Genomic DNA, 19,570 nt, shown 5'->3' on the forward strand with positions numbered 1-19,570 from the left:
GTGGAGTCAAAAATAGATGTAGAATTAAATGCATAACATCAATAACTTTAAAGAGGAAAGAATATAAATGGAATGCAAATACTCTAATTTAGAATTCTCAAAACATCGGTAAAAAAATTGTATTAGACTGTAATAAAGCATACATAATTTGTTCGGTAACTATTTAAAAAATAAGCACTCCATAAGTCAAAAATAAAAAAAGAACAAAATTATCTTATTGTCAAATAAAGTATGAAGGAGATAAAAAAGAAATATAAACAGATGTATCAGATAGGGTACAAATCCAACAATATCAAGTAATTAAACGATTACAGTAAGTAAATCAAAAGAAAAGTTAAATAATATAAAACCTTCTTATATAAGAAACATACCTTAAATATAAAGATACAAGTAGGGTGAGAGTAAAAGGATGAAAAAGAAATACCAAGCAACATTACCCCAAAGAAAGTTGGTGTGACTATAAAATTGTCAGATAAACAATATTTGCAGACAAGAAGCTTTCCCAGAAACAAAGACATTTACAATAATAAATAGGTCAACAGACAAGAACAAAACACTTTCTAAACCTATATACATCCAATAACACACTTTCAGAATGTGCAAAGCTTAATCACGACACATTATCAATTCACACCCTCTGGAACAGTGGTATTGGGAAAACAAAACAAAACAAAATATAAATACAGTGTGCTAGCAAGGATGGGGAGAAACTAGAATTCTCAAACACTGATACTGGAACACTTTGAAATCTTTTTGGCATTATCTTCTACAGATGAAGAGACACCTCCCTTATGACTTGACAATTCCACTTTTAGTTACATTTCCAGCCAGAATACACACAGTAGTCTCCCTAATCATCGGTTCCACTTCCCATGGTTTCAATCATCTGTGGTCAACAGTAGCCTAAAAAATATTAAATGGAAAATTCCAGAAATAAATAATTCATTAGTTTTAAACTGCACATCATTCTGAGTAGCATGATAAAATCTTATGCTGTCCTGCTCCATCTGCCCAGGACCTGAATCATCCTTTTGTCCAGCATATCCATGCTGTATATACTACTTGCCTATTTGTCACTAAGCAGCCATCTCGGCTATTAGATTGACTGTGGTAGTATTGTAATGCTTGCATTCAAGTTACCCTTAGTTTACTTAGCAATAGCGCCAAAGCACAATAGTGATGCTGGTCATTTGGATATGCCAAAGCAAAGCAGTAAAGTGCTCCTTTAAGTGAAAAAGTGAAAGTTCTTGACTTGGAAAGAAAAAACATGTATTCTGAGAGAGATATAATCTATGGTAAGAACTAATCTTCTATTCCTGGGATGGTAAAGAAGGAAAAAAAAGTTCATACTAGTTTTGCTGTCACACTTCAAACTATAAAAAGTTATGGCATGGTGCTTGATAAGTGCTTAGTTAAGTTGAGAAAGGCATTAAATTTGTAGGCAGAAGCCATGGATGGAAACATGTTCTAACCGACAGAATGCAAGTTCAGTACATCTGTGGTTTCAGGCATCCACTAAGGTGTCTAGGAACATATCCCCTAAAGATAAGGAGGACTACTGTGTACATGTTCACCAAAGAATATACACAATATATTGTCTATGGTAGTACTATTAGTATTAGCCTACAATGAAAAGTAGAATAAACTGATTATGGTATTATTTTGGAAGAATACAAATGCCAAAGAAGGGGTTGGCAAACTTTTCTTGTGAACAGCCAGGTAGGAAATATGTTCAGATTTGTATACTATGGGATCTCTGTTACAATTCTCACCTCTGCTGTTGTAGTTTAAGATCAGTCATGGATAACATGTATACAAATGAGTATATTCATACTGCAATAAAATTGTTTTTAAAAAATAGCTAGAATTTGCCTCTGCGACATAGTTTGTTGACTGCAGCTATACAGCAGTGAAAATGAAGCACATGCATGTCACAAACATTAACCAAAAGAAATCAGATACAAAGGAATAAATATCACTTTGAGAGGCTGAGGCAGGCAGATCTCAAGGTCAGAAGATCGAGACCATCCTGGCTAACACAGTGAAACTCCATCTCTCCTAAAAATACAAAATAATTAGCCAGGCGTGGTGGTGGGTGCCTGTAGTCCCAGCTACTTGGGAGGCTAAGGCAGCAGAATTTGTGAACCTGGGAGGCAGAGCTTGCAGTGAGCCAAGATCGCACCACTGCACTCCAGCCTGGGCGATACTACAAGACTCTGTCTCAAAAAAAAAAAAAAAAAAAAAAAGAATAAATATGATTCAATTTATAAAACATTCAAAAACAAACAAAATTTATATTTTGTGAGATATTAGAAGAGTAGAGAGTGCAGTGACTGAAAAGAGGCACCAGAGACATTTCTAGAGTGCTGATAATGTCATGTCTATGACCTGGATGCTGTTCACACATGGGTTCACTTTGTGAAAACTCAATGTGCTATATAATTTAGAATAAAAGTAGACTATTCTGAAATAAAAATTTTTAAAGGACCTAGAATAGCAGTACCAAACAATACATGGAAAGTATCTGTGACAAAATGAGATGACAAGATATCTTCATGAACCCCAATGTAAGAGGAAGAACAAACCACCAGTAGTAATAAGGTAAAATTGGTATCTGCATCTGTGGAGGAGAGCTCAGAGGAAAACAGAAGGCATCTAATAAACCTGATAACTTCAAAATAACAAAAAAAAAAATTCTCACTCAAAAATATCAGTGGGTCAATTTAAGAACAGCAACAGAAATTGGGAGAGGTTTTTTATTTTTGTTTGATGAAATGTACAAGATGAGTCTGGGACTCATCTATGTGGCCTATTAGAGCCACATAAAAAGATTTGCAAGACATAAAGACATGAAGAGTTTCCCACTGGCCAAAGTTGAGCTTATTTGGGTACCAATAGTAACTGAAATACAACAAATCACATCAAATATGTTCAAATCCATGAGTTCACAATGATCTAAAAAAAAGGAAAACTAACTGGTCACCTTTGGAGAATGTTAAAGAACAAAATATTATGCACACTAGAAAATAAAGGGATGAATGAACAATGCCATTAAGTAACAAAACAGATGAAGCGGGATGGGGAGGAGGAGGACAGACAAGAAAAGTGAATACTTTTGTAACTTCTATTTAACGTATCTTGGCATTGGATTTGCCACAGAGAGAGAGGGGGAAGGAAAGTAGGGATGGAGAGAATATGAATCAGATATTAAGTGCCTGCCAATGAAAGACACAATATGACTTCTGAAATAAAAAAACTGAACTTGATTAAGCCTCTAGATCCCAATTTAAAGGTACCAATTTAGAGAAGATACTGCAGATAACAATGGAACGTGCTTATACCACAGCAGTTGTATCATCAAAATCTTATGGAAAAATTCTGCAAGAATACAAATACAAAAGCAGGGGTTGGCAAACATTGTTAAGTCAGAAGGGGAATAAATAAAATGAACATGTTCATTTACATTAAACTTTAATAAGAATACTTGTTTAATCTTTGAAGTTACCATCAAATGAATAGGAAAAAAAAATCTCTAGTTAATAATGGTAGCAAAATTAAAAAACAACATAACTAAACCCAAAAGATGATAAAAGGAAATAAAGAATATAGAACAGGTAGTGTAAATAGAAAACAGATTTATACCCAAATATATCAGTAGGAACATAAGAAAGGAACAGACTGACTACTACAATTAAAACACCATGATTTCCACACTGTATAAAAAAGTCAATCTATGCTATGAAAAATCCCTATTAAATAAACAAAAATGTTAAAAGTGTTAGTATGAAAGAAGATTTTCCTTGCAAAACACTAATCACATAAAGCTATTTAGTGCTCACTTTGGCAGTACATATAGGATACAGGGAAGATTAGCATGGCCCCTGCACAAGGATGACACACAAATTTATGAAGCATTCCGTATTTTTCAGACAAGCAAGTGCTGAGGGTATTCATTACTACCAGACCTGCCTTACAAGAGCTCCTGGAGGAAGCACTAAATATGGAAAGGAAAGACAATTACCAGCTGTTACAAAAACACACTGAATGAAGTACACAGACCAGTGACTCTATAAAGGAACCACATAGTCTGCAAAATAAGCAGCTAATATCATGATGTCAGGATCAAATACACACATATAAACACTAAACTTAAATCTAAATGGGCTAAGTGCCCCAATTAAAACACAGATTGGCAAGCTGGATAAAGAACCAAGACTTGTTGGTATGCTGTCTTCAAGAGACCCAAGAGACAGGCAGTGACATACATAGGCTTAAAATAAAGGGGTGGAGAAAAATCTACAAAGCAAATGGAAAACAGAAATCAGGATTGCAATCCTAGTTTCAAACTAAACAGACTTTAAACCAATAAAGATAAAAAAAGACAAAGAAGGGCACTACATAATGGTAAAGGGGCCAATTCAACAAGAAGATCTACCTATCCTAAATACACATGCACCCAACACAGGAGCACCCAGATTTATAAAGCAAGTTCTTAGAGGCCTTCAAAGAGACTTAGATTCCCACACAATAATAGTAAGAGACTTTGACCCACTGACAATATTAGATCGAGACAGAAAATCTCAAAGATATTCTGGACCTGAACTCAGTTCTGGATCAAATGGACCTGATAGATATCTACAGAACTCTACACCCAAAAACAACAGAATATACATTCTTCTCATCACCACCTAGCACATACTCTAAAATTGATCACATAAACAGAAGTAAAACACTCATCAGCAAATGCAAAAGAACAGAAATCATAACAATCTCTCAGACCACAGCACAACCCATTCAAAAAGATACAATTACATAGAAATTGAACAAACTGCTCCTGAATGACTTTTGGGTAAACAATGAAATTAAAGTAGAAATCAAGAAGTTCTTTGAAACTAATGAGAACAAAGATGCAACATATCAGAATCACTGGGACACAGCTAAGGTAGTTGTGTTAATAGGTAAATTTATAGAACTAGATGCCCACATCAAAAAGTTTGAAAGATCTCAAATTTAAAAACAATGTAACATCACAACTAAAAGAAGCAGAGAACCGAGAACAAGCAATTCCCAAAGCAGGCAGAAGACAAGAAATAACCAAAATCAGAGCTGAATTGAAGGTGATTGACATGGAAAACCACTCAAAAGATTAACAAATCCAGGAACTGGTTCTTTGAAAAATTAATAAAATAAATAGACTGCTAGCTAGACTAATAAAGAAGAGACATCAAATAAACATAATCCTAGAAACAACAAAGGGGATATTACCACCGACCCCGCAGAAATAAAAACAACCACAGACATTATGAACACCTCTATGCACATAAACTTGAAAATAAAGAATAGATAAATTCTTAGATACAAACACCCTTCCAAGACTGAACAGGAAGAAACTGAATCCCCGAACAGACCAATGACATGTTCTGAAACTGAAGAAGTAATAAATAGCCTACTAACAACAACAACAAAAACCTCAGGCCAGATGGATTCACAGCTTAATTCTACCAGATGTGCAAAGAAGAGATGGTACTATTCCTACTAAAACTATTCCACAAACTTGAGGATGAGGAACTACTCTCTAACTCATTTTATGAGGCCACAGCCTCATCCTGATATCCAAACCTGGAAGAGATACAAGAAAAAAAGAAAACTTCAGGCCAATGCTTGATGAACAACAAGGCAAAAATCCTCAACAAAATACTGGAAAACTGAATCCAGCAGCTCATCAAAAAGCTTAGCCACCACATTCAAGTAGACTTTATCCCTAAGGTGCAAGGTTGGTTCAACATTACACAAATCAAAAAATGTGATTCATCACATAGACAGGACTAAAGATAAAAACCACATGATTATTTCAATAGATGCAGAAAAGGCTTTTGATAGAATTCAACATTTCTTCCCGTTAAAACTCTCAATAAACTAAGCATTGAAGGAACATACCTCAAAATAATAAGAGCCATATATGACAAACCGACAGTCAACATCATACTGAATGGGCAAAAGCTAGAAGCATTTCCCTTGAAAATAGCACAAGACAAGATGCCCTCTCTCTCACCAGTATTATTCGACATAGTACTGGAAATCCTGGACAGAGCAATCAGGCAAGAGAAAGAAATGCAAATAGAAGAGAGGAAGTCAAACCAACCCTATTTGCAGATTATATGATATTATATTGAGAAAATCCCATAATCTCAGCCCAAACCTTCTTAAATATAAAAATAACTTGAGCAAAATCTCAGGGGATACAAAATCAATGTTCAAAAATCACTAGCATTCCTGTACACCAACAATAGTCAAGCAGAGGGCCAAGTCAGGGACATAATACCCCTTACAACTGCCACAAAAAGAATAAAATATCTAGGAATACAGCTAACCAGAGAGGTGAAAGATCTCTACAAGGAGAACTATAAAACACTGCTCAGAGAAATCAGAAAAGACACCAACAAATGGAAAAACATCCCATGCTCATGGACAGGAAAAATCAGTATCATTAAAATGGCCATACTGTCCAAAGCAATTTATAGATTCAATGCTATTCCTATTAAACTACTATTGACATTCTTCACAGAAATAGAAAAAAAAGGTTTTTTTAAATTCATATTAAACCAGAAAGGAGCCTGAAGAGCCAAGGCAAACCTAAGCAAAAAGAACAAAGTCAGAGGCAACATGCTACACAACTTCAAACTATATTACAGGGCTACACTAACCAAAATAGCATGGTATTGGTACAAAAACAGACACATAGACCAATGGAACAGAACAGAGAACCCAGAAATAAGGCCACACACCTACAACTATCTGATTTTTGACACACCTGAGAAAAACAAGCAATGGGGAAGGGATTTGCTATTCAATAAATGGTGCTGGGACGACTGGCAAGCCAAATGTAGAAGGCTGAAAATGGATCACCTCCTTACACCATAAACAAAAAGTAACTCAAGAAGAATTAAAGACTTAAATGTAAAACTCAAAAATATAAAAACCCTGGAAGACAACCTAGGCAATACCATTCATAACATAGATACGGGCAAAGACTTTCATGATGAAGACACCAAAAGCAATTCCAACAAAAGCAAAAATTGACAAATTGTTCACTTATAAAAATTTCTATTTTACAATCACAGACAAGTTTTTTTTTTGAATAGCTAATATTTATTAAACACTCCTAATGACAGTATCATTCTAAGCATGTTACATATACTAAAACCATAGTACTCTCAAGAAACCTATGAGAAAACTGTAGTAAGAAACTTGTACAGAAATTGATTCCACAACCTAAATGCCCATCAACGATAGGCTGGATTAAAAAAAAAAGTGGTATATATGCACCATGGAATAATACTATGCAGCCATAAAAAGGAAGGCGATCATGTCCTTTGCAGGAACGTGGGTGGAGCTGGAGGCCATTATCCTTGGCTAATGCAGGAACAGAAAAATCAAATACATGTTCTCACTTATTAAGTGGGAGCTAAATGATGAAAACACATGGGCACGTGGAGGGGAACAACACACACTGAGGACTGCTGGAGGGTGGGAGATGGGAGGAGGGAGAGGATCAGGAAGAATAACTAATGGGTACTAGGCTTAATACTTGGGTGATGGGATGATCTGTGCAGCAAACCACCATGGCACACGTTTACCTATGTAACAAACCATCCTGCACATGTACCCCTGAACTTAAAGGTGGGAACAAAAAAATATATACACACATATAATTGATTCCCGAGCCTTTAAAAAATAGCATTTACTACAGTATCTAGTATATAGTCACAATTCAATAAATTTTAGCTAAATTTATTAATCAACTTCAAAATATTAAAACATAAACCACAACAAACTCTCGCAAATTGCATGCCCTTCCCGATGTATTCTTCCATTATATTGTTTTGGCAAATCTCATCTCAAATTCTTACTCTTTCCCCAAGCTGAGCACTTAATGTTATCAAATTAATTTTCTCAAAACACTAATGAAACACTTTAACATCTCAGAGGCTCTCCATGTTTTAAAGGAAAGTCTCTGCTATATGTGCTTTGTTTGGTACACAAAGTGTTTTATATTTTTAGTTTGAATTAGTTGACAATAAATTATCTAAAAATCAGTAAAACCTGCCAACGCTGTGCCTCAAAGTATACACAGAAAACAATTAGAGCTGAGCAGTGGCCCTGCCCTCCAGAGATGTTATATTGTACTATACCATTTAAATAAGGAAATTGAGGGATCCCAGAACCAATCCCCCATGGATACCAAGAGACAACTGTACACATTCTCTATTAGCCACAGTACTCAGTATCTACCCAAACCTTGAATGCAACTGAAGTCAGGACTTTTTGATTTCAGGATAAAGTCTAAACTTCTCACCCTGGTTCTCCATGACTGGCTCAACGAAAACACTGTGTGGATGTTCCTCACAATGTCCACAATGAGTTTTATTTAAAGAAACATGCATTTCTAGACAGGGAGGCTGATAGGATTAAGTCACACACACTCTTAATTCTGCTTAAGGTACCAGAGCCTGGGGTGTAAAAGTGATCTGGTTTTACATGATTTACACTCTCTTGAATAAATGTATAAACCAATATGTTGGGTGTTTGCTCCTTTATTTGTCTTTGGGTTTTATTTTCATCAGAATCTTTCTTCCCCGATCACTGACTTCCATTAGTTTAAGATAGGTTCTCTTCATTTTCTAATGGTTATCAAACTTCTGACATACTATGTTTTACAAGTCAAATATTTAATGATTCATAAAATACTTTTTAAATGTTCTTGAAGTGACTGATATTTAAATAAATTCTTTGTGAAGTAAAAGAAGAAAAAATTCACACCTGTTCATACTTACATGGCATACCTTTATCTGTATTTGTCAAGTAGGGCCAATGTGGACTTTGTTCTAACCTGTCTCCAGGACATGTATTTCAGTATATAGCTCACAATCTCTGGTATATTAGGTTTATTGATTTCTATCTACTTCTGAACATCTGTTTCCATTGATCTCATGTTTATATATGCTTACATGTTTATATTTGGCATGTTATTGGTCTTATGTGTATCAAGTTGCACTTCATGTGTTTATCTCTGTAGAGCTGAATGGTTAAGATCAAAGAGTATTAATGGGGATTCAAATCCTAGATACAATCATCTAAAATAGCTGTGTGACTTTATAAAGGTCATTTAACTTTTCCGAGCCTCAGTTTCCTTATCTTTAAAACAGTACTTACTTCTTAACAGTATTTACTTTATAAGATAAAGTAAGGGATAAATGGAGCAATACATGCACAGTGAGCTGCTGATAGCAACATTTAATAAATAATTATTCCTATGTAATCAACTGCAGTTTTTCTCTGGAAAAACAGTAACAATTCCTGCTTATGCTCCTTATTGTTAATTATATATTGCACCACATTTTTACTGTTGTATATTCATTTACTTGTTAAATAATCATTGGGTTATGTTAGCTCCTTATACTGGACCCACCTTAGGGGTGGAGAGTGGGAGAAGGGAGATGGGCAGAAAAAAATAACTATTGGGAACTAGGTCTAGTATGTAGTCACAAAATAATCTGTATAACAAATCCCCTTGATAGGAGTTTACCTATATAACAAACCTGCATATAGATCCCCCAAACCTAAAAAAAAAGCTCAAAAAAAAATCCTTATGGGCAGAAAATCTGATTTCATGAAAATATCCTGAGTGCTTTGCACAGTGCCAGGTACATAGCATGCAGATACTGGGTGAAAATTCTCAAAATAAATGCTATATGAATGAATATAGTCAGAAAGATAAGGTTTTGTGCTCAGGTTGCTTTTAACATAAAACATTTTAAAACACTGACATTAGTGTCCAGTGTAAGTCAACATGAATAAGTTTACTATCTTCCATTCGAGAAAGTCAAGCCAGCAGAAACATAAAACTTAAAGTAATTAAAGAAGTAGTGTTGGGGCAGTTCCAAGATGGCCAAATAGGAACAGCGCCAGCCTCCAGCTCCCAGTATGAGTGACACAGAAGATGAGTGATTTCTGCATTTCCAACTGAGGTACCAGGTTCATCTCACTGGGGTATGTCAGACAGTGGGTGCAGGACAGTGGGTGCAGCCCACCAAGCGAGAGCCGAAGCAGGGTAAGGCATTGCCTCACCGGGGAAGCATAAGGGAGAAGGCAATTCCCTTTCCTAGCCAAGGGAAACCATGACACACAACACCTGGAAAATCGGGTCACTCCCACCCTAATACTGTGCTTTACCAAAGGTCTTAGCAAACGGCACACCAGGAAATTATATCCCGTGCCTCGCTCGGAGGGTCGCATGCCCACGGAGCCTCCCTCATTACTAGCACAGTAGTCTGAGATCTACCTGATAGTGATGGGGAGAATGGAACCAAGGTGGAAAACACTGCAGGCTATTATCCAGCAGAACTTCCCCAACCTAGCAAGGTAGGCCAACATTCAAACTCAGGAAACACAGAGAACACCACAAAGATACTCCTCGAGAAGAGCAACCCCAAGACACCTAATTGTCAGATTCACCGATGTTAAAATGAAGGAAAAAATGCTAAGCGCAGCCAGAGAGAAAGCTCGGGTTACCCACAAAGGGAAGCCCATCAGACTAACAGCAGATCTCTCGGCAGAAACTCTCCAAGCCAGGAGAGAGTGGGGGCCAATATTCAACATTCTTAAAGAAAATTTTCAACCCAGAATTTCTTATCCAACCAAACTAAGTTTCATAAGTGAAGGAGAAATAAAATCCTTTACAGACAAGCAAATGCTAAGAGATTTTGTCACCACCAGGCCTGCCCTACAAGAGCTCCTGAAGGAAGCACTAATCATGGAAAGGAACGACCAGTACCAGCCACTGCAAAAACATGCCAAAATGTAAAGACCATCAATGCCAGGAAGAAACCGCATCAACTAATGAGCAAAATAACCAGCTAACATCATAATGACGGGATCAAATTCACACATAACAATATTAACCTTAAATATAAATTGGCTAAATGCTCCAAACAAAAGACACAGACTGGCAAATTGGATAAAGAGTCAAGAGCCATCAGTGTGCTGTAGTCAGGAGACCCATCTCACATGCAGAGACACACATAAGCTCAAAATAAAGTGATGGAGGAAGATCTACCAAGCAAATGGAAAACAAAAAAAGGCAGGGGTTGCAATTCTAGTCTCTGATAAAACAGACTTTAAACCAACAAAGATCAAAAGAGACAAAGAAGGCCACTACATAATGGTAAAGGGATCAATTCAACAAGAAGAGCTAACTATCCTAAATATATATGCACCCAATACAGGAGCACCCACATTCATAAAGCAAGTCCTTAGAGACTTACAAAGAGACTTAAGACTCCCACACAATAATAGGGAGACTTTAACATCCAACTGTCAACATTGGACAGCTCAACAAGAAAGTAAACAAGGATATCCAGGAATTGAACTCAGCTCTGCAGCAAGCAGACCTAATAGACATCTACAGAACTCTCCACCCCAAATCAACAGAATATACATTCTTCTCAGCACCACATCACACTTATTTCAAAATTGACCACATAGTTGGAAGTAAAGCACTCCTCAGCAAATGTAAAAGAACAGAAATTATAACAAACTGTCTCTCAGACCACAGTGCAATCAAACTAGAACTCAGGATTAAGAAACTCAATCAAAACTGCTCAACTACATGGAAACTGAACAACCTGCTCCTGAATGACTACTGGGTACATAACGAAATGAAGGCAGAAATACAGATATTCTTTGAAACTAATGAGAACAAAGATACAACATACCAGAATCTCTGGGACACATTTAAAGCAGTGTGTAGAGGGAAAGTTATAGCACTAAATGCTCACAAGAGAAAGCAGGAAAGATCCAAAATTGACACCCTAACATCACAAGTAAAAGAGAAGCAAGAGCAAACACATTCAAAAGCTAGCAGAAGGCAAAAAAATAACTAAGATCAGAGCAGAACTGAAGAAGATAGAGACACAAAAAAACCCTCCAAAAAATCAGTGAATCCAGAAGCTGGTTTTTTGAAAAGATCAACAAAAATGATAGACCGCTAGCAAGACTAATAAAGAAGAAAAGAGAGAAGAATCAAATAGATGCAATAAAAAATGATGAAGGGGATATCACCACCGACCCCACAGAAATACAAACTACCATCAGAGAATACTATAAACACCTCTACGCAAATAAACTAGAAAACTTAGAAGAAATGGATAAATTCCTGGACACATACACTCTCCCAAGACTAAACCAGGAAGAAGTTGAATCCCTGAATAGAACAATTACAGGCTCTGAAATTGAGGCAATAATTAATAGCCTACCAACTAAAAAAACTCCAGGATCAGACAGAGCCGAATTCTACCAGAAGTACAAGGAGGAGCTGGTACCATTCCTTCTGAAACTATTCCAATCAATAGAAAAAGAGGGAATCCTCCCCAACTCATTTTATGAGGCCAACATCATCCTGATACCAAAGCCTGGCAGAGACACAACAAAGAAAGAGAACTTTAGACCAATATCCCTGATGAACATCGATGCAATAATCCTCAATAAAATACTGGCAAACCGAATCCAGCAGCACATCAAAAAGCTCATCCACCATGATCAAGTGGGCTTCATCCCTGGGATGCAAGGCTGGTTCAATATACACAAATCAATAAATGTAATCCAGCACATAAATAGAACCAAAGACAAAAACCACATGATTGTCTCAATAGATGCAGAAAAGGCCTTTGACAAAATTCAACAGCCCTTCATGCTAAAAACTCTCAATAAACTAGGTATTTATGGAACATATCTCAAAATAATAAGAGCTACTTATGACAAACCCATAGTCAATATCATACTGAATGGGCAAAAACTGGAAGCATTCCCTTTGAAAAGTGACACAACACAGGGATGCCCGCTTTCACCACTCCTATTCAACATAGTGTTGGAGTTCTGGCCAAGGCAATCAGGCAGGAGAAAGAAATAAAGGGTATTCGATTAGGAAAAGACGAAGTCAATTTGTCCCTGTTTGTAGATGACATGATTGCATATTTAGAAAACCCCACTGTCTCAGCCCCAAATCTCCTTAAGCTGATAAGCAACTTCAGCAAAGTCTCAGGATAAAAAATCAATGTGCAAAAATCACGACCATTCTTATACACCAATAATAGACAAACAGAGAGCCAAATCATGAGTGAACTCCCATTCACTATTGCTTCAAATAGAATAAAATACCTAGGAATTCAACTTACAAGGGATGTGAAGGACCACTTCAAGGAGAACTACAAACCACTCTTCAATGAAATAAGACACAAACAAATGGAAGAACATTCCATGCTCATGGATAGGAGGAATAAATATTGTGAAAATGGCCATACTGCCCAAGGTATGATTCAGTGCCTAGATTCAATGCCACCCCCATTAAGCTACCAATGACTTTCTTCACAGAATTGGAAAAAACTACTTTAAAGTTCATATGGAACCAAAAAAGAGCCCGCATTGCCAAGACAATCCTAAGTCAAAATAACAAAGCTGGAGGCATCACAGTACTGGACTTCAAACTATACTACAAGGCTACAGTAAGCAAAACAGCATGGTACTGGTACCAAAACAGAGATATAGACCAATGGAACAGAACAGAGCCCTCAGAAATAATACCACACATCTACAACCATGTGATCTTTAACAAACCTGACAAAAACAAAGAATGGAAAAAGGATTCCCTATTTAATAAACGGTGCTGGGAAAACTGGCTAGCCATAAGTAGAAAGCTAAAACTGGATCCCTTCCTTACACCTTATACAAAAATTAATTCAAGATGGATTAGAGACTTAAATGTTAGACCTAAAACCATTAAAAACCCTAGAAGAAAACCTAGGCAATACTATTCAGGACATAGGCATGGGCAAGGACTTCATGTCTAAAACACCAAAAGCAATGGCAACAAAAGCCATGATGGACAAATGGGATCTAATTAAACTAAAGAGCTTCTGCACAGCAAAAGAAACTACCATCAGAATGAACAGGCAACCTACAGAATGGGAGAAAATTTTTGCAATCTACTCATCTGACAAAGGGCTAATATCCAGAACCTACAAAGAACTCAATCAAATTTACAAGAAAAAAACAAACGACCCCATCAAAAGTGGGCAAAGGCTATGAACAGACACTTCTCAAAAGAAGACATTTATGCAGTCAACAGACACATGAAAAAATGCTCATCATCACTCGCCATCAGAGAAATGTAAATCAAAACCACAACGAGATACCATCTCACACCAGTTAGAAGGGTGATCATTAAAAAGTCTCAAAACAACAGATGCTGGAGAGGATGTGAAGAAGTAGCAACACTTTTACACTGTTGGTGGGACTGTAAACTAGTTCAACCATTGTGGAAGACAGTGTGTAGATTTCTCAAGGATCTAGAACTGGAAATACCATTTGACCCAGCCATCCCATTACTGGGTATATACCCAAAGGAATATAAATCATGCTGCTATAAAGACACATGCACAGGTATGTTTATTGCGGCATTATTCACAATCGCAAAGACTTGGAACCAACCCAAATGTCCATCAATGATAGACTGGATTAAGAAAATGTGGCATATATACACCATGGAATATTAGGCAGCCATTAAAAAGGATGAGTTTATGTCCTTCGTAGGGACATGGATGCAGCTGGAAACCTTCATTCTCAGGAAACTATCACAAGAACAGAAAACCAAACATCACTTGTTCTCACTGATAGGTAGGAATTGAACAATGGGAACACTTGGAGACAGGAAGGGGAACATCACACACCAGGGCCTGTTGCGGGGTGGGGCGAAGGGGGAGGGATAGCATTAGAAGATATATCTAATGTAAATGACGAGTTAATGGGTGCAGCACACCAACATGGTACATGTATAGATATGTAACAAACCTGCACATTGTGCACATGTACCCTAGAACATAAAGTATAATTAAAAAAAAAAAAAAAAAAAAAGAAGTGGTGTTTCTGAATAGGAAGTAGTTTGCTTACATATGTAAATTTTTTTTCTCGTGGTAAAGGCATTAGAAAGCTGCTTAAACAACATTTATTAATGGTGCCAAGATTCCTGAGAGGAGGTACCTTCAGAGAGGTGAGCTAATGGTTTGCATCTGAGTTTTTTTGTTTTGTTTCATTATTATTATTTTTTTTCCTGGAGACATTTGTGGATTCTGAGTACAGAACAAAATGTCAAGTATCCATGCTTCTTTTAACCACAGGTCCACTGCTGCAGGCCAGAGAATCCAGCAGGTTTCTGGCAGTCTCACTATGCTAGAAGGACAAAATTAATGACTCGAGACTAAAATTCATTGAGACACAATGGGTGCAAAACTGAGCTGAATGTTCTCTCAAGACAGTTGCAGAATGTCTGAGACTATGCAGTGCGGGGACAAAAAGCTAAGCAGAAAGCCTCTGAAAGGCAGAAAGGAGTTTTATCTGTCTTGCTGGAGAAGTAAGAATTACATACAGTAACTCTGAGAGGGAAGGGACCTAGAATCACACCAAATCAGTTAAAGGTACAAAGGACTGAAATTAAGAACTCAATAACTTTGTAACTGTTTTACTTTGGAATATTTATCTTTACAGAAAAGTTGCAAAGACAGTATAGAGAGTTCCTACACACAGAAACTTCACCCTTCACTGAGGTTTTCTTAATGTAACATATAACCATGGTGCATCTGACAAAACTAAGAGATTAACAATGGTACTGTACTATTCTATAAAGTGACAACTTAATTTTGATTTCACTAGTCTTTCCAATAAGGTACTTGTTCTGTTCCAGGATCCAATAGAGAATATCCTATTACATTTAGTCATCATTTCTCCTTAGTTTCCTCCATCCTACCTGTGACAAGTTTCATTCATAGTCCTTCCTTGTTACGTGTGACTGACAATGTAGAGGGGTACTGATCAGGTATTTTGAAGAAAGTCCTTCAATTTGATTTTCTCTGAAGTTTTCTCAGATTTAGACTACAGTTATGGCTTTGGCAGAACAATATCACAGAGAAACACCCCTCACATCACATGATATCAAAAGATATATGATATCAACCTGAGTAATCACTGATGATGTTAACTTTACCACTTCTTTAAGGTAGTGTCTTCCACATTTTAAAACCATCTTTGCAAAATTTTAACAGTGAGAGAAAGCTAATATTACTCACTCCATTTTGCTTCTAACCTCACAACCTACTGCCTTTGTTCATCCCTACACATAGGGCAAGCTCATCATGGGAGCAACTAAATTCAGTTGAAAGTTTAAATTTAAAGTAAGGATGATAATAGTCTCTTCCTGAAACTAACCCCCATCCTTGTTAGGGGTCTGAAATCGCCCTTTGTAAAGCAAAGGCCAAAAGGTTATAATTATGGTAGGGTGGGTCTGAACTTTGCTAAAAAAATAAGCATGGTTAAACAATAACCTGTAATTGCTTGCTTAGCTTGCTTTTCTGTAGTGCTTACTGTCCCAGAGTCATGTAACTGGAGGTTTTAAAATTTATAACTTTTCCAACTGCTCCTGTACATAACATCACTACTGTGAAACCTAAAGAACTCTGAAGTATTTTTCAGATTTAGCATTTTGGCAGACCAAGAGATGCCACCAGGACTTGTGATCCACACCGAGGAACTGACTCAATTCATCCTGCAACTCCTCCCTGGAACCAACTCAGCTGCAGGAAGATAGTCTCAACACTCCTGTGACTTCATCCCTAGCTAATCAATTGCCTCAGTTCTCCAGCTCCCCAACCACCATAGCAATCTTAAAAACCTGAGCCTCTGAATTCTCAGAGGGGCAGATGTGGGAAATATCTCCCATCTCCTCACTTGACTGGCCCTGTTATTAAATACTTTCTCTACTGCAACTCCTGTTTTTCTCAGTGTACTAGCTTTTGTGGGCAGTGGGCAACAAGAACCTATTGGGTTATCACAATTTCTCCACCTAAGTTACTATTTGTCCTTTCCATGCACTACTCATTAGAAGCAAGTCACTAAGTCCAGTGTCACTCCAGTACTCACTCAAGGGGAAAGAAAGTAAGCTCCACTTCCTGTAGGGGGTACATTATTCATAATCATTTATTTAGAATTCTGTAATGGAGATTTATCCATTCCCCCTATCAGTTATTCATTGTTTCACTTACATCAGTATGGACTCTTGGATATTTATTTTATTCTTTGAATTATAATCCAATTCTACTGCTTTGTATAATATTATTCCAATACTGACCACTAGAGGCTCATTTAGATTGGCTTCTGTGTCCTGTTGACATGCCCCCTCTCCCTCTCCATCACCTTTTTTGAGCAATTCTTCACTTTCTGCCCTACAAGATGCTCCATGTTAATCCTGTATTTTCCCTACCCCAGCCCCAGAATTAGTCACTGTTACAAGAGTCCTAGCAACTTTTACTGGAAAAAGGTTTTTTAGAAACCAAGATCTGGGATCTGGATGTGCTCATTGCTATTGACACTGCTTCTGCCCTTCTGAAGGCAGAGCTAGGAAATATGTATGTATACTAACTCAGGTATACTTTCATATCTATTTATTTATTTCTGAATCAATCTATTTGTATATATTTTAAAATAAACATGAATTAAAACTTATTTCAAACTCTAACCCAACATCACAGAGTTCATTTTAGCCTTCATCCTCCTGGTTTCTTTGTAAATTATTTTTCGGACAATGAGAAATCTACTGTCTTTATCTACAGTTTATTTACTTATTGGTTCAACTCTAATACAAGTGTAAAATATTTTCAGAATTGCTAATCCTGTATGAAACACATTTATCTACTAGAGCAGGGGTTATCAAACTATTGGCACTGACTATTTAGTATGATATAAGAGCTAAGAATTGTATTTACATTTATAAATGACTATAAAAATAGAATATTTTATGAAAATTCATGTGAAAATTACATGGAATTCACATTTTAGTGCACAATGATAGTTTTTTGGTACACGGAAATGCTCATTTGCTTACATACTGCATACGATTGCTTTCTTGCTACAACCATACAGCTGAGTAGTTGTCACAGGGATCCTACGACCCAAAAAGTAAAAAGTATTTAACATCTTACTGTCTACAGAAAAAGTGTGCTGACCCCTGACCTAGAATATAGTGACTATGTTGTGCTTTTTGTCTTAGCCTTACCATATATGCATTTAAAACATCATATTCCAAAGTTATTTAGGTCAGTTAATTTAAGCATGTCTTACATTTTAATATTGTTATATTCATTAATTATGATAATCATTACATCCTTGGATGACACAACATCATGCTTTTTTCTTTTAATTTTCATATAGTAAAGTTAACTCTGATGTATATATCTATGAGTTTTGACAAATGCTTAAAGTTATGTATTGATCACTCCCATACCAATCGGAACAGTTCCTTAAACCTGAAGATTTCCCTGTCAGGCTGGTCTCTCTTGTAGCCAACATCTCCTGTCTCCCTCCTTACAAATTTTGTTACTTCAATAATGTCATATAAATAAAATCATACATGTAGCTTTGGGGATCTGGCTTCTTTCACTCAACAAGCCGTATTTAAGATTCATCACGTTCTGTGAATTAATAGATCATTCTTTTTTATTGTTGAGTAGTATTCCATTGAAGATAGACATACATAGGTTTGTTCACCATCACCAATAAAGGGCATCTTTGTTGCCTCCAGTTTTTGGCAACCATAAAGTTTCTATAAATATTTGTGTACAGATTTTCGGGTGAATATAAATTTTCAGTGCATTTGGATAAAGACCTAGGAGTAGGATTGCCAGGTCATATGATAAGTACATGTTTCATTTTATTTAAAACTGTCTTATATAGTGGCTATACCATTGGTATTCCCACCAGCATTAAATGGAAATTCCTGTTGCTCCATATCCTTGTCAGCATAATTTTCTTGTTGTTTTTATTTAATGATTCTAATAGGTGTATAGTGGTATCTCATTATGGTTTTAATTTGCATTTCCATTATGACTTCAGCATGTTTTAATGTGTTCTTTTGGTGAAATGCCTGTTCAGATCTTTTGCCCATTATTTAATTTGGTTATTTATTTTCTTTTTGTTAAGTCTGGATTGTTGTTTTGTGTTTTTCTTTTTTTTTTTTTTCTTTTTTTCCTAACTCTGGATACAAGTCCTAACTCATATATGTGATTTTAAAGCATTTTCATCCAACTTGTGGCCTTTTTTTTCTCTTAATAGTGACTTTCACAGAGCAAATAAAATCCAGTTTGTCAATTTTTTTAACTTTATGGATGTTGTGCTTGCTATCTATATAAAAACTCATTGCCAAACTTAAATTACACAGATTTTCTATTACGTTTTCCTCTAGAAGTTTTATAGTTTTACATGCAAGGTCTATGATCTATTTTGAATTACATGCCAAGGGGCTTTTTAAAAAAAATCCAGAACCATTTGTTCAAAAGATAACAAAAACAAAGTCATCATTTAATTGGCTTTACACTTTTGTCAAAATCAGTTGACAGTATTTACATGGGTCTATTTCTGGAATCTCTATTCTATTCCTTCGATATATGTGTCCATACTTTACTCAATATAA

At 36.3% G+C, this 19,570-nt stretch overlaps 1 protein-coding gene and 1 pseudogene across 3 annotated transcripts in view; one reads left to right on the plus strand and one right to left on the minus strand.

Annotated features, from left to right (window-relative positions):
- Window positions 1-19,570, minus strand: part of SPATA6 (spermatogenesis associated 6) — a 177,304-nt gene that overhangs the window by 45,994 nt on the left and 111,740 nt on the right. The gene's annotated exons all lie outside the window — the stretch shown is intronic.
- LOC126944703 (uncharacterized) lies at window positions 3,832-3,926 on the plus strand (annotated as a pseudogene).

Source organism: Macaca thibetana, chromosome 1, assembly GCF_024542745.1.
Source record: "Macaca thibetana thibetana isolate TM-01 chromosome 1, ASM2454274v1, whole genome shotgun sequence".
NCBI lineage: Eukaryota > Metazoa > Chordata > Mammalia > Primates > Cercopithecidae > Macaca > Macaca thibetana.